The 13,128-nt window shown below is 36.3% G+C and overlaps 1 protein-coding gene across 1 annotated transcript in view; it reads right to left on the bottom strand.

Annotated features, from left to right (window-relative positions):
- Nucleotides 1-7,536, bottom strand: part of tp53i11b (tumor protein p53 inducible protein 11b) — a 53,177-nt gene extending 45,641 nt beyond the window's left edge. The window contains exon 1 of the mRNA XM_032585108.1: nt 7,426-7,536. The gene's annotated coding sequence lies outside the window, so the exon portion shown is untranslated. The remainder of the gene's footprint in view (nt 1-7,425) is intronic.
- Nucleotides 7,537-13,128: the final 5,592 nt, after the last annotated feature.

Below are 13,128 nucleotides of genomic sequence, written 5' to 3'. Positions count from 1 at the left end.
GAGATGTTTTCTTTCTTTGTTGTGTCCGCCTTAAACCTTCCAGTAAAAGTTACTGAAATAAACAAACCGAGTAAACTAGGTAAATGTTTAGAATGGTATGAACCCCTTGCAGCGTGACGTCAAGCACGCAAGATCCCGCCCCCATCTCGCTATTGGAGGGCAAATATCTGCTTGCTAATAGTGACTAGCATTGATTTTAGCTGTTAAGTTATCAAGATAACGTGCTAAATCTTAAATACACGCCTGATATATAAAAGAAATGGGGACTCAGTGGTTTGCTACTAATTATCAATACTATGACAACTAGATAACAAGGTCAGGAAAAGTTTTAATTAAGAAAACAAATAACAAGGAAGAGGGAAGTAGTTCAGTTAATGTAGCTTGACTTTGACAACCGTAACATGTAGATGTGATGTGGAATTCAGTGCGTTTCAGTTCGGCTACAAAATTTTTAAAAAATTGGCGAGCTAATCAACTCTGACAGATTATCAGTAGTGCAGGTGTTTAAATTAGCTAACCAACCACCGCGGCGTTAGCTCAGCTAATAGCAGCGGCAGCTAATATAGCACACCGATCACTTAATCGCAAAGTAATGAAGCCTAAAAACATAAAACTGTAACGGACTGAATGTTCTGTCCTTTTGTTCTGTTGAATCCTGAAACATGTAGTGGCGTTGTTGTCAGTTTCTATGGCAAAGAGTCTGTACTGTACGTTGCATAGACGACACAGAGAGTGAGAAAAAAGTGGATCTGAGTTGTTATTTACCGGCTTTTTCTGCGCTATTTTTTCCCTTTGCTGTGTCTCAATGCGATAAATTAATAATACCAACATCTCCAGGTTTCATTTAGTTAACGGAGTTTTTCTACCGTGGCAGCGCGGCTATGGACGGCAGTGAATCGTCTTTTTGCCCTCCAGCATTGTGCACATGTGCAAAATTTCCAGATATAGAACAACATACACTCACCTTATGCAAGATGAGTGTAGAGGAAAAAGATTTCATCTAAATGAAAGAAAAAAGGTAAAATGATTTAAAGAAAATATAAAATCACTGTTGAGGTCAGATGTCACATTATTACCAGTACTCTGTTTGGTAACATGCTCATTTAACTATTGACTGTTTCACAAAAGAAAAATCTTTAAAATCAAAATACACTATTAATCTCTGGAGAATAAAGCATTTAAAAGACAAGTAATAACACATTGGCAGAGCTTTTGCAGAAGTAAGTTCAGCATTAGCTTTTGCAGGGCCAAACACAAGCCAGTAGCCAAAACAATGACAATATTCCTAGTGAAAGTATGAAAACAAACTCAAAACAAACCCCAGCAGACTCTAAAACACAGCTCTCCCTGAGCTCCACACAGAGACAGACAGGACAAACAACCGTACGCACACACACTCACACCTAGGGAGAATTTAGAGAGATCAACTAACCATACAGTCATCAGTTTTTGGGCTGTGGGAGGAAGCTGGAGAACCCGGAGAGAACCCACCATGCACAGGGAGAACATGCAAACTCCATACAGAAAGACCCCAGGCCTGGGAATCGAACCCATGACCTTCTTGCTGCAAGGCAACAGTGCTACCAACTGCACCACTGTGCAGCCCTTATCATAAACATATGAGCATCAATTAATTATGAGTAATATTGAAACTCTGGAGCAAACTAATCTGTTTTGAGCACATAACCACAAACACTGAACATGTCAGACACTATCAAAGCTTTTTATCGCTCATTAAAATGACTTTTTTTTTTAAATCATAATCTTAAGACGATCTTCTGGTAAAATTGAGTGTTTATTCTCAAGTCAAGTCAAAGTTTATTTATTTACGAGCAAAGTGCTTCACGACACAGGTAGATAAATCATTAAACAAAAATTATGCTTGATGCAAAGAAGAAATTATAAAAATTTCAGAAAATAACAAAACGTAACCAAGACGTACTTAATTTCAGCTCCAGTGATTTACCAAAATAAAAAAGTCAAATCATTGAGATACTAATAACCCATTTTTCTCTGCTAATATATCCCTGTATTTAAATTCAAAGTTTTGTAGTCCTGACCAGAAGACACCAGTCATACAACTTAGAGAAATAATGATTGAAATAAAAACCACTTTGTGAAAATATTTTCTGTAATTTGTCATTTTTTAGTAAAGAAAAAACCTTAAAAAGTATGTTTTTAAATGAAAAACTTACACAAAACACTATTTTTAGTAAAATAAACTTTTTGTACATTTTTTTATGAAAAATGTTTACCAAAACATTTATTAAAATCAGATTTGGTATGAAAAAATGGAGATTATATTTCTAAGCCATAGCATGTACTTCGGTGAGCATCTGTCCGCTGTGTTGCCCCTGCACTGTGTTATTTCAAAATGATCTACAGCTGAAAGGGGTTTACCATCTGCTTTTGTCATCCAGCTCAACAAAAAGTGTGAAGGAACCCTGAGACCCTGCTGAGGCTGAATTCAGTCCTGCATCAAAACCAAACAGAGACGCATCTCCGTTTATACGGCTTACTGTAACTCTCAGAGGGGTCCTTCTGCCTCACTGCCCGGCTCAAGAGGCCCAACCCTCAATGCAGTGTGCTGCAATGCCCACATGCAATACTTTGTGCAGCAAATGTGAGGTCATAATACATCTCCATTTGTCTGGCACTCCTAAGCTTGTTCCACATTAGCGCCATCAGAGGGAAACTTGGGATAAAAGCCGGGAGGTCCTTTACAGGGTTTCTGAGGTGACAAAATGTGAATTTAATAAGCCGAACCAGGGAGAGAAAACAAGCCGGAAAATGTCACCACCGAGTCCAGCCTGATACACTGCAAAAACACAAAATCTTACCAAGTACTTTTGATGCAAAATTCTAGTGCAAATATACAAGTAAACTTGAAATTAAGCAAAATAACAAGAAATAGGGCACATGTGTCAAACTCGAGGACCAGGGGCCAAATCTGGCCCGCCGTAGCTTTTTATGTGGCCCTTTAGACTCCAAATTACATCAGTTAAGTCCCTCCAGTTTTTTATAAATCTGTAAAATACACACAAAATTCAACAGATACCCACATTTTCTTTTCCTGACATTTTTCTCAAAATTGGCCAAAACCTTGGGTTGAAGTGACTGCTTGATGTCAAGTTATATCTGTGACTGATACAGCGATTGATAAAAAGTCACATTTAACATCATACATTAGCACAAATATTGTAAAAATTCCTTACTACTGTTTCTAAATTAGCACCACAAAATCTGATTTTGATTTGGAAAAAAACATCAAAATCCTGGATGGACTGATCAGTGTGAAAAGATTTAAGAAACATGCATTGAATGCTGAAACAAGCTGCTATTTATTTATATTTTAACAATTTAATGGTTTTTTTTCTGTACATTTTGGCACCACCAGCCCTTTAAGAACATCCAGATTTTTGATATGACCCAAAGTTAAAATGAGTTTGACATCCCTGAAATAGAGATTTGTATTAAGCAAGTAATTCGTTAATATTTATGAAAAAGTTCTTGCTCCATTGGCAGATAAATTAACTTATAACATGGGAAAAATGTTTTGTTACAAGTGAAATAATCTGCCAGTGGAACTAGAACTGGGTTGCTAGGTGACGTCCTGGGCAGGGCTGGGGTTGCTAGGTAACAGCAAAGTGCCCGTTGACAGTGACATAAGTTTCTGCCAAAGAAGCTAATGCTTTTTCATCAATATTAAGGAATTCGTTGCTTAAAAGCCAGCCTTTATATCTTGCTAAAAAGTTACTTGCAAGTTGGTTTGTCTTATTTCAGCTTTACTAAGATATTTGCACTAGAAACTTGACCAAAAGTACTTGGTGAGATTTTGTGTTTGGCAGTGTACCTTAATACGACCTCTTATTGTTCCCATTCATCACTATGTGAGCAGTGTAAACATAAAACGGTGTGGTGGTTAAAATGGTTGAAAGGACAGAGCAGCCTTTGAAATACTCAAGCCAGAGAAAAGGCTGAAAGCTACATCAACACGACCACAGTAACGCGAACAGACAGCAATATTCAGCTCGCTCTACAACGACTATCTGCAGCTTTCAACAAACATCAGAACTTTGTTGCTATTAGCAGGGAGAACGGAGATGGGAGCTCAGCGTCATTCCTGCCGTTTCTTCATCCAATTAGAAACCTCTGCCCACCCACGCAACCTGGATCTTATTCTGCTTCTTCACTGGAGGAACGAAGTGTTCACTGCCGCCTTGAGAATAACGCACGAGTTATGAAATGAAGAACAAGAAAAGTATGCAAAAATGTGAACTGGTTGACAGAACTGCATCATTCTTCTTATTTAAAACAGACTTTGCTTCAATATTTATCTCACATAGCTCATTTTCTATGAAACAGACTTAATTATTTCTTTTTTTGGTTTTTAAGGGATGAACCAATCCACTTTTTTCACTTCTGATACCAATACCGATATCAGAGGTTTATTATTGGTCGATACCGATCTGATACAGAAAAACAGCCCTGAATGGACTGAAAACATTTTCCTTTTTAAAAAAACAGACATAAATGAACTGAATTACACATTTATTTGATAACTCTGCACCAGTAAAGCACACTTACATAAACCAATAGTTTCACAAGTTTGGTCAAATATGTAAAAACAAAACAAATTCAATTTGATCAGTCAGTGAATTTAGGAGTATAAAAGCCAATGTAAAATAGATAAACTGACAAAATAATAGGTTGACATACTGTTACAGTTTACAAATATGTAAAGTAAACTGCTTTATATCTTCTTCCAAATGGCAAAGAAAATGCAATCAGGAATTCTAAATATAATGCAAAATAAATTACATCGCTCAAAACTTAAAGTATAGAATTAGACTGAATAAATGAGGTATTGTCACAAAACCTCATCTAGAATTTTTTTCAATATTGGAACAAATACAGATCTTAATATGTCTACTTTTTATTATTATTATTTTAATATTTTTTAAATTCAAAAGTGTTCGTCAATGGTGCGTATTTGTATGCTGTAGTGACAATGCAACGTAGGTTTCCGGATATTTTGGGTGCAATTCATGAAGCAGAGTTTTTTTTTTTTTTTAGATTTTATTTTATTTTAAACTCCATATCCTGTTGGGAGCTGCGAAGCAATCGCACCATCCGCCACAGCTATCAAGAGCGATCTCCAGACGGACTGAGTCGAACCAGGGAGTCCCATCCATCTGCAGAACAATCTACACCACCAAGACCGGGGCGAAGAAATTAATAATATTTCTCCCATGGCTACAATACTTTAACAGCTTATTAATAGTAGCTTTATCAATACATTTTGCTACAACCGGCCCTTTGAGGATGTCCAACATCTTGGTGAAATTAAAATGAGCTTGTTTAGAAATCTCTTCAGCGTCGGGTTTCACAAAAACTAACAAAATTCACTTGAAACTTTGCATTAATTCTAGTTGTCAGCCATTATTGTTTTTGTTTATTAGTCCTCATAAATAACCTCTAACACTAGTGAAATTAACATTCAGTGCACTGAAGTATAGCTTAAAAAACTAATTAAGAGTTGATGTGAAATCTGTCATTGAAAATGTATATTTATTATTACTGTAGAGTTGTTGAAGGAAATTCACATCCTTTTTTCAGCTAAGGTTTTGTAATGTGATTAGATTTATACTTTCAATATCAGAGCAAGACCTGGAGAAACTTCTGTTAGTTTGTTACTTAGCAACCCAGAACAAGAATCAAACATGGAGAATCAACATTTAGCTTTATACAAATCTAGAACTCAGCCCAGAACAACTGGAACCAACATGTAGTTTTATACTTCACCAATATTTAGTTTTTTTACCTCACTAATCCAGAACAAGCTTAAGAAACCCCCTGTTTCTCCCAGTGTAATATAAGCCTGGCAGGCCACCAGGCTTTACTTGTGCCCCCACCAGGCTAAGCTTTACTTTTACTATTCAAGTATTTTTAAAATGTCTGCATTTTTTAAGACTTTATAGTTGGTGTTCAGGGATTAATCTTCCAATTACACGTAATTATCAAGTGATATTTCCTAATTTCCTGCCAACTTTAAACAATTTTATACTCAAAAACACGACGGGCCTGCTGGATGAATGACTGCCCTGCCACCCAACCAACGGGCTTAACAAGTTTTCTGGGGAAACTGGTTAAGCCAGAAAACTTAATAAGTAGTCCATAACTTATAGGACTTATAACTTATAAGCTATAAGTCCATAAGTTATAGCTTATAAGTTATGGACTACTTATTCTTATTAAACATGGGGAACCAATATGTAGTTTGGTACTTTATCGGTTTGTCTTTTTTTTTTGGTTTTGTTTGTATTTCCTCCTAATTCATGTAAAGCTCTTTGAATTACTTTGTTATTGAAAATGTGCTATGTAAATAAAATTACCTTAGCAACAAAAAACTCAGGAAGAAAACGCCTAAACAGATTGGCCCATAAGAAACGAATCTGAAATCTTCCCTGACAACATGAACGAACAAGCCTCGACACAGCAAAGGTTGGGGAGGAAAAGTGTTGCACACTGGACAACAGCAGCCTGAATTACCACTCCTAACCTGGACTCAATGTATAGTCCTGTGTGTTTTATTTAAAAGTCATTTTAAGCGGAAGTTTAGGAGGGGAAGTGGCAGAAACATACACAGATCATGTCATTTTAACATAAACACCGCAGCAGCAAAGATAAGCAGAGCTCCCCTCTTCCTGCAGGTGGTGAGGTCACAATTTATTTTAAAATGCAGCTAATTGGCTACCATGAATCAGATAAAAAGTAGTTAGTACTAGAATTTATTTTATTTAGTTTTACTGCACTAGCAAACTCAGTTATTTTCATCTTTTAAGCCACACATTTAAAAATGAAGCAGAAGAGATGAAATAGGGGAGAGCAAAGACTATAATTGGGCATGAAAATGATGAGTATCTCGGGTAACATTTTTATCTTGGCTCCATTATAACTTCACACTTGTTGGGTGGAGTGGAGGGTTGAGGCGGCACAGGCGTTTACTCAGAGCAAAGCTATAAAAGTAGCACCGTGGAGAACACGGTCAGTGTTGTGTGTGTTGGTAATTATCGATAATCTGCTGCTGATATTCAGAAAAATCAAACGGAGCCTCACTGCTCTCGGTTAAGTTCCATCACTAAGCTGTGTTACTCTGATACTTTCCATTTTATTAAAAATCATATGGGCACAAATAAACAACTCCGAGCACCTGGTGCAAATAAAACCACCTTTAAACGACTTTCCAGCCACAAACATCCCGCATTAGTTACATTTTAAATGGAGCAGTTTAATATTTAACCACAAAGATATGGACGGACAATAAACAAAAGCGCGAAGCATCACAAATTAAAAGTGTAGTTTGGCGCAAATAGAGCGATAAAGACGGCGAAAACAAACGGAATGGGAAAAAGAGTAACTTACGGCGGGGAGCGAGGCGGGATCCGGAGTTTGACCGACGGGAACGTTAGCCGTGTTCACCGGGAGCGCGAGCGAGCAGTTTGTGGGGAAGCTCGTGGAGGCAGCAAACAATACACCGCCGTAATACAACAGCAGCAGTGAGCGGGAACAAACCTGCCTGCTGTTACCGTAAAACAAAAACAAGTGCGCACAGGAAAAAGTGTAAACACAAATCACACTGCAAAAACTGAAATATTAGTAAGATTAAATATCTTAAATTAAGGAGATTTATGCTTGTTTTCTTTCTGACAAGATATTTTTCTAACCAAGATGTTTTTGTGTTAGAATATTTTTCTTACTTAACTATCTCAGTAAGATATAAAGCTTGATACTGTCATGAAGCTGTGTGGTGCGGGTGTGAGCAGAATGGGGCCCGATGAGTGAATATGGAATTTAATGATGACAATAAGTACTCAGTCACAGGAAACACTGACGGAAATAGACCTAACATTGCGAGGACCCGACCAGACAAGGAACACAGGTGAGTTAATAACGGAGGTAATAAGAGACGAGACACACCTGGAACAATCAGGAGGACGGACAACGAAGAGCTGGACACACTCTAAATAACAGAAAATAAGATCCTCAGATACTTAAGAAATTACTTATTATGAGTAAATATATACTAGAAACTAGAATATCAATATTTAAAGCAAACTTCAAGTCTAGAACTTATTTTATCCAAGTAAAATTTTCTTATGTTAAGCACAAAAAACGAAATCACTTACTTAACAAAATCTCTTCAGATAATTAAAACAGGGCTTCCAAATGGTAGCCCTTGTGTTACTGTCAATAAAATAAAATTAAAAACATTAACTTATATGCTTGTACAGTTGACAGAGTGCACTGGAAATTATAATTTAATATTTAAACACTTGACATGTAGCACTTGTAACAACGGCGGAGACAATACTAGTTTGTGTATCCAGATAATTCCTGACATGTTTTCATCTGCTTTGGACCTTCCTTAATTTGATTTTCCATGGTCAGATGGCTAAATCAAAAGATGCAAGATGTGGGACCTGATACTGATATGTCATGACATTCCTATTAACATGTGTGACTTGAAATGGCTGGTATTCCACATAATGAGGTTAGAATCAGCTACATTGATTAGCTCAATGTCATGTTTAATATTTTAATTTTTGGTTTATATTACAATACCAAGTCAAATTTAAGCTGGTGTCGGCAATACCGATGCCATACTTTGTGCAAAGACATTTAATTTGTTTGTTATATTTGTTTGATTAATGTGTTATATTTAAACCATATAAATGTAAGTTATTTCTTCATCAATTGTGTAAAGGCAAAGAAATGTAATAAAAATTTTTTGCTTTATTGTTTTTGTTTGGCGAGGTTTTAGTGTGGACCTGTAACAGGTCACTGGCACTGGTTGACTAGAAACTCTAAAGAGATGAATAAACAGAAGATGAAATGCAAAGCCACTTCTCCTGCCCACAATGCAATAAATCACAGCATACAGTATTTACCTCCTAATGTTTGGATAAAGCTTGTGTAGGGGAGACTGCGTAGATTAACCGAACATGACGATACTTTTCCCTTGTTAATTATCTCACAAACCGTCCAGATTGATCCAAGGATGTTTAGTAAAGGGGTCTTGACAATTTTACAAAGTGAGAAAAATAAAACAGTCTAGCAACTTCTTACACTATAAAACATTTGGGCCACATTTAGTTGTGTCTACTATCTTCTACTCTTTAAGTCAAATAAATTGATCCAGTTTTAGATTTTGAACCTAAATGTGAGTTTGTGAAAGATAAACTTACAGCAGTAAGTTGAGTTAACTTTTTATTAATTTAGTCAAACCTCCAAGAGCTGAATAAACTAGAGGTTTTAGGTTAGCACTTAAAAAACTGAAAGAAGAAAAAGACAGGAGTGGGAACTATTTCCCAGAATGCTTAGCGGCATGTTTTTGTCTCCTGAGATGGAAGTGCGTTACATTGATCTGACTCTTGTGTTTTATTAAGGCAAATGTTCATTTTAATGCAATTCTCAGTTAGCAAAGCTTGAGGATAATGTCCTGTTCACACTAAATGTTTCTGAGCTGAATTCATTGGGATGTTTAATAAAATTCATTATCAGATCAGAAATTTTGTTCCTGCAGTTTGAAACAAGAATTTACATTATCCTAAAGTAAAATAAGCTAGTTATTTTAACTTGATATTGTGAGTAAAATAATAGTTAAAAGTGGCTCTTTAACTTCGGTGAGGGCAGATTTTTTTTATTGCATATTGTGAAATAATTATTTAGGTTTAAATTGCAGCATTAAGTTAAAACTCACAATTCAAGATTAATGAAGTTAAAAACAATGTTTAGACAACTTGTCCTGCTTTAAATCAACTTAAATCAACGTCCTGTTAAATCAACTTCATGAACTTTAATTTCTGAGTTAAAACCAAAACTATTTTCTTGTTGACTTAAATTGCATTTTTAAGGCAGCAGGTGGACTTTCATTTTCAACTTAAACCTACCTGTCAAATGTTTTACAGTACATTTCTAAAAATGGACAACTCTATGTTTTAACAGTTCACATAACATTTGAAGCAAAAGTAAAAAGTTAAAATATATATATCTATATTGAAAGGAGGAGTGGTTTTTTCTGTGATCTCCTGTGTTTGTAACAGCATCCAGGTGCTAATAAAACAAGCTGCTCAGTTTCGCGAAGGGCTGCTGCTTTACTGCGGGAGAAAATACCACTGAGGATTTGCTGGATGTTGGCAGCGAGATGAAGTGGCTCACATTAAATAGAGCAGCTCTATGGCAACATAAGTAGATTTCTCTGGGCAAAACAGCTCTCAGTATATGTTAATTGCAGGTGGAGGTGGGAATAAATCTTGTTTTTTTTTTGCACATGTATATTTTCGGATCTTTTTTGATGCCAGTGACCAAAAGGAAATATCTTTGTGTGCCAGTTTGCGCTCTGATCTCTTTCACTCTTTCGTCATCTGTTTTGATAAATGAAGACTGTCCTCAGAGGGAGACGCAGGATCGTTTCTCTGAATTGTGGCTGAGTGGGCCGCACCTGAATGTTGCTCTGTCAAAAAGCTATTTGGGCAATATTTCTAACAAGGATGTCCAACACGAGAATGAGAAGAAGCTCTTTCATTTCAGAATAGTTCCTGAAAAGCAGGACAAACTAGAAGGTGGAAAGATGGATAAATGTTGGAGATGGAGGAAAATAGGTGAAATTTTAGATTGTAAATATCCTGAGTTGGAAAGTTTTCATTACAAAATTAGCTTGGAGACACAGTAGCTTTGATGGTTAATATTAACAGTGCTTTGCAAAGTATTCATGCTCCTTGAACTTTATCACATTTTGTCACATGACAGCCTCAAACTTCTGTGTATTTTATTGGGACAAAGTACTCTCTATATTTTTGTTTTCATAAAAGCAGAAATTAAAAATTGGTTTGCTGGTGAATTTAGCTGATGGTGAATGACTCTAAAGGTTTGCCCGCTCTGCAAATCTGTCAAAACAGGAACTCAAAGCAGCTCAAGATTTTTGAGATTGCATGAAGACAATCAGTGAGAATGAACATAATGTTGCCACTACCATCTTTTCCTGTTGAGGAAATTTTCTTCCTCACATTACACATAAAACATTTAGTTTTAGTGTCCTCTGACCACCCAGTTTATTCCACATATTTGCATTGCTAGTCCTCTTGGTAGACCTAAAATTAAGACCAACTCTTTTCATTCTCTGCTCAGCTAGATTAACTGAGCAGAGAGATATTTAAAGTTTGGCTGTTGATTTACAAGCTAATGCTGCACAGGTTTACAAATTACCTCTCTGTTCTTTTCCTTAACGACCAATTTGTTGACAAATGTTCCCTGACAAACCTCTGAAGTGCAATTATGCTGAGATTAAATTAGTGTTTAGCACTGTTTAAAAGGCAACTTCTATACAGTTGCTTTTAGAAGTTGCAAATGTCTGTTTGCTACATTTACAACTTCTGAAGGCAACTGGTTGAGCTGGATATTATTTAGGGGTATCAAAGTAAAGGGGCCTGAAAGGAGAATTTGTACAAAAAGTCATACACTCCTTTCACAAATTGCCTTATTCTGTTCTTAATTCAGCGAAGGAGTCTGATAGTTTATTTTCCAAACACACGAATGATTGTACTGGAAGCACGTTGCCACCATCTAGTGGTTGGAGTGTGAACTACAGCTGGTTGAGATTTATTTTATTATTATTTTTTTCAGATTTTGCTAAATTTAATAAGCTGTTGTTCTACAGAAACACAGAATGACTAATTTGCATTATACCCAACTTTTAACGTTACTATTTTAAACCTGAAAATTTAACAATAATTTGCATAAATTAGCGTTCAGAGCTTTCTTATACTTGCCAGCGATGCTCTGAATTATGTTGATTTGTGACACAAAATCCCAGTAAAATAAAAATAAATAGAAGTTTCTGGTTGTAATGTGACAAAATATAAAACATTCTGGGGTTTTAATACTTTTGTATCATACTGTAGATTTGAGCTGTTGCTTGTGCGTGAGTAAATAAAAGGCACATTTGTTAAATCAAATCAACATAAAAACACATTTAGCACCAGGAGCAGCCGTAATAAGGCAACCAGTTCTGTCTTCTTTAAGAAATAGTGAACATTTCTTTAAGCGTCTAGCTCTTCTCCTAATCTATAATTTTGCTGAGGCAATATTGAGAGCGTTTAAACATTAAAACGCAGGCCATGTTTTCTCACATGCATTATTATGCCATCCATCTCGCTGATGTTTGCCAGGTTACAGGCCTCTCATGGGAAAATGTGACATTTGAGCTGAAGCAATGATGGAGGTGGGCAATGCTGCAAGATAATGGGGGTCTTTCAGGGGATAAGAAAAGCAGGGACAGGTGTCAGAGGACAAAAGATGAAGGTGCAGAGAGGAAATAAATATTATCGTGTGCACATGTTTTGTAAAATTTGCGTATTGAATCAGGAGACATGGGCTCTGAGAGGAGTGGGGGGCCTTGCATGTATGGGGGAGGCATGTGTGCTTTGTCTTCACCCACACTCAGACCTGTCAAACGAACGACACTCTTCTTCCACCCCCGTCACGTCGCAACCAATAAGGCGCCAGTATTACAAAACCCGATTTCTGCCATCTGCCCGTCCCACTGTGGCTGTCTGGAACAAGGTGTTTCTCCACTTTGTTCGAAGACAGGAAGCTTTAAATCCCATTTTGTGTTTTGTCATTCATTTCTTTTGTAATTTAAAAAGGGAGCCAGAAATAGCACATGCTGCATGCCTCCTTTTTCTTTTTATTATTTTCCAATAAATACGTTTATTTATAGGAATTCAGGAAGAATCGAGCCACTGAGCAGTCAATTAAATCTGAAAACATGATACTGCTTGTGATTTTATTCAAGCCTGTCTTGTGCTGTTTCTTACTGATGTGATAATTGATATTTAGATATTGATTCTTTAAGAACCTTTGTGCTTTAAAATTGATTCTCAGTACTTCACTTACTTGAAGTATTGATAATATCTTCACGAGAGCATTTCGGAAAGTAATTAAATTATTAATATTTTTCTAAAAGAGTCGGGTTTCGTGGGAACTACTTTTTTTTCAATCTGGTAAGAGTGTAATGATTACCGATGTAATGAGCAAAAGCTGGACGCTTTTGTTGCAGTTTCATTA

Source organism: Xiphophorus hellerii, chromosome 2 (genome assembly GCF_003331165.1).
Source record: "Xiphophorus hellerii strain 12219 chromosome 2, Xiphophorus_hellerii-4.1, whole genome shotgun sequence".
Classification (NCBI taxonomy): Eukaryota; Metazoa; Chordata; class Actinopteri; order Cyprinodontiformes; family Poeciliidae; genus Xiphophorus; species Xiphophorus hellerii.
Note: the sequence above shows the minus strand (reverse complement) of the source record. Positions and strands in the feature narration are given on the sequence as shown.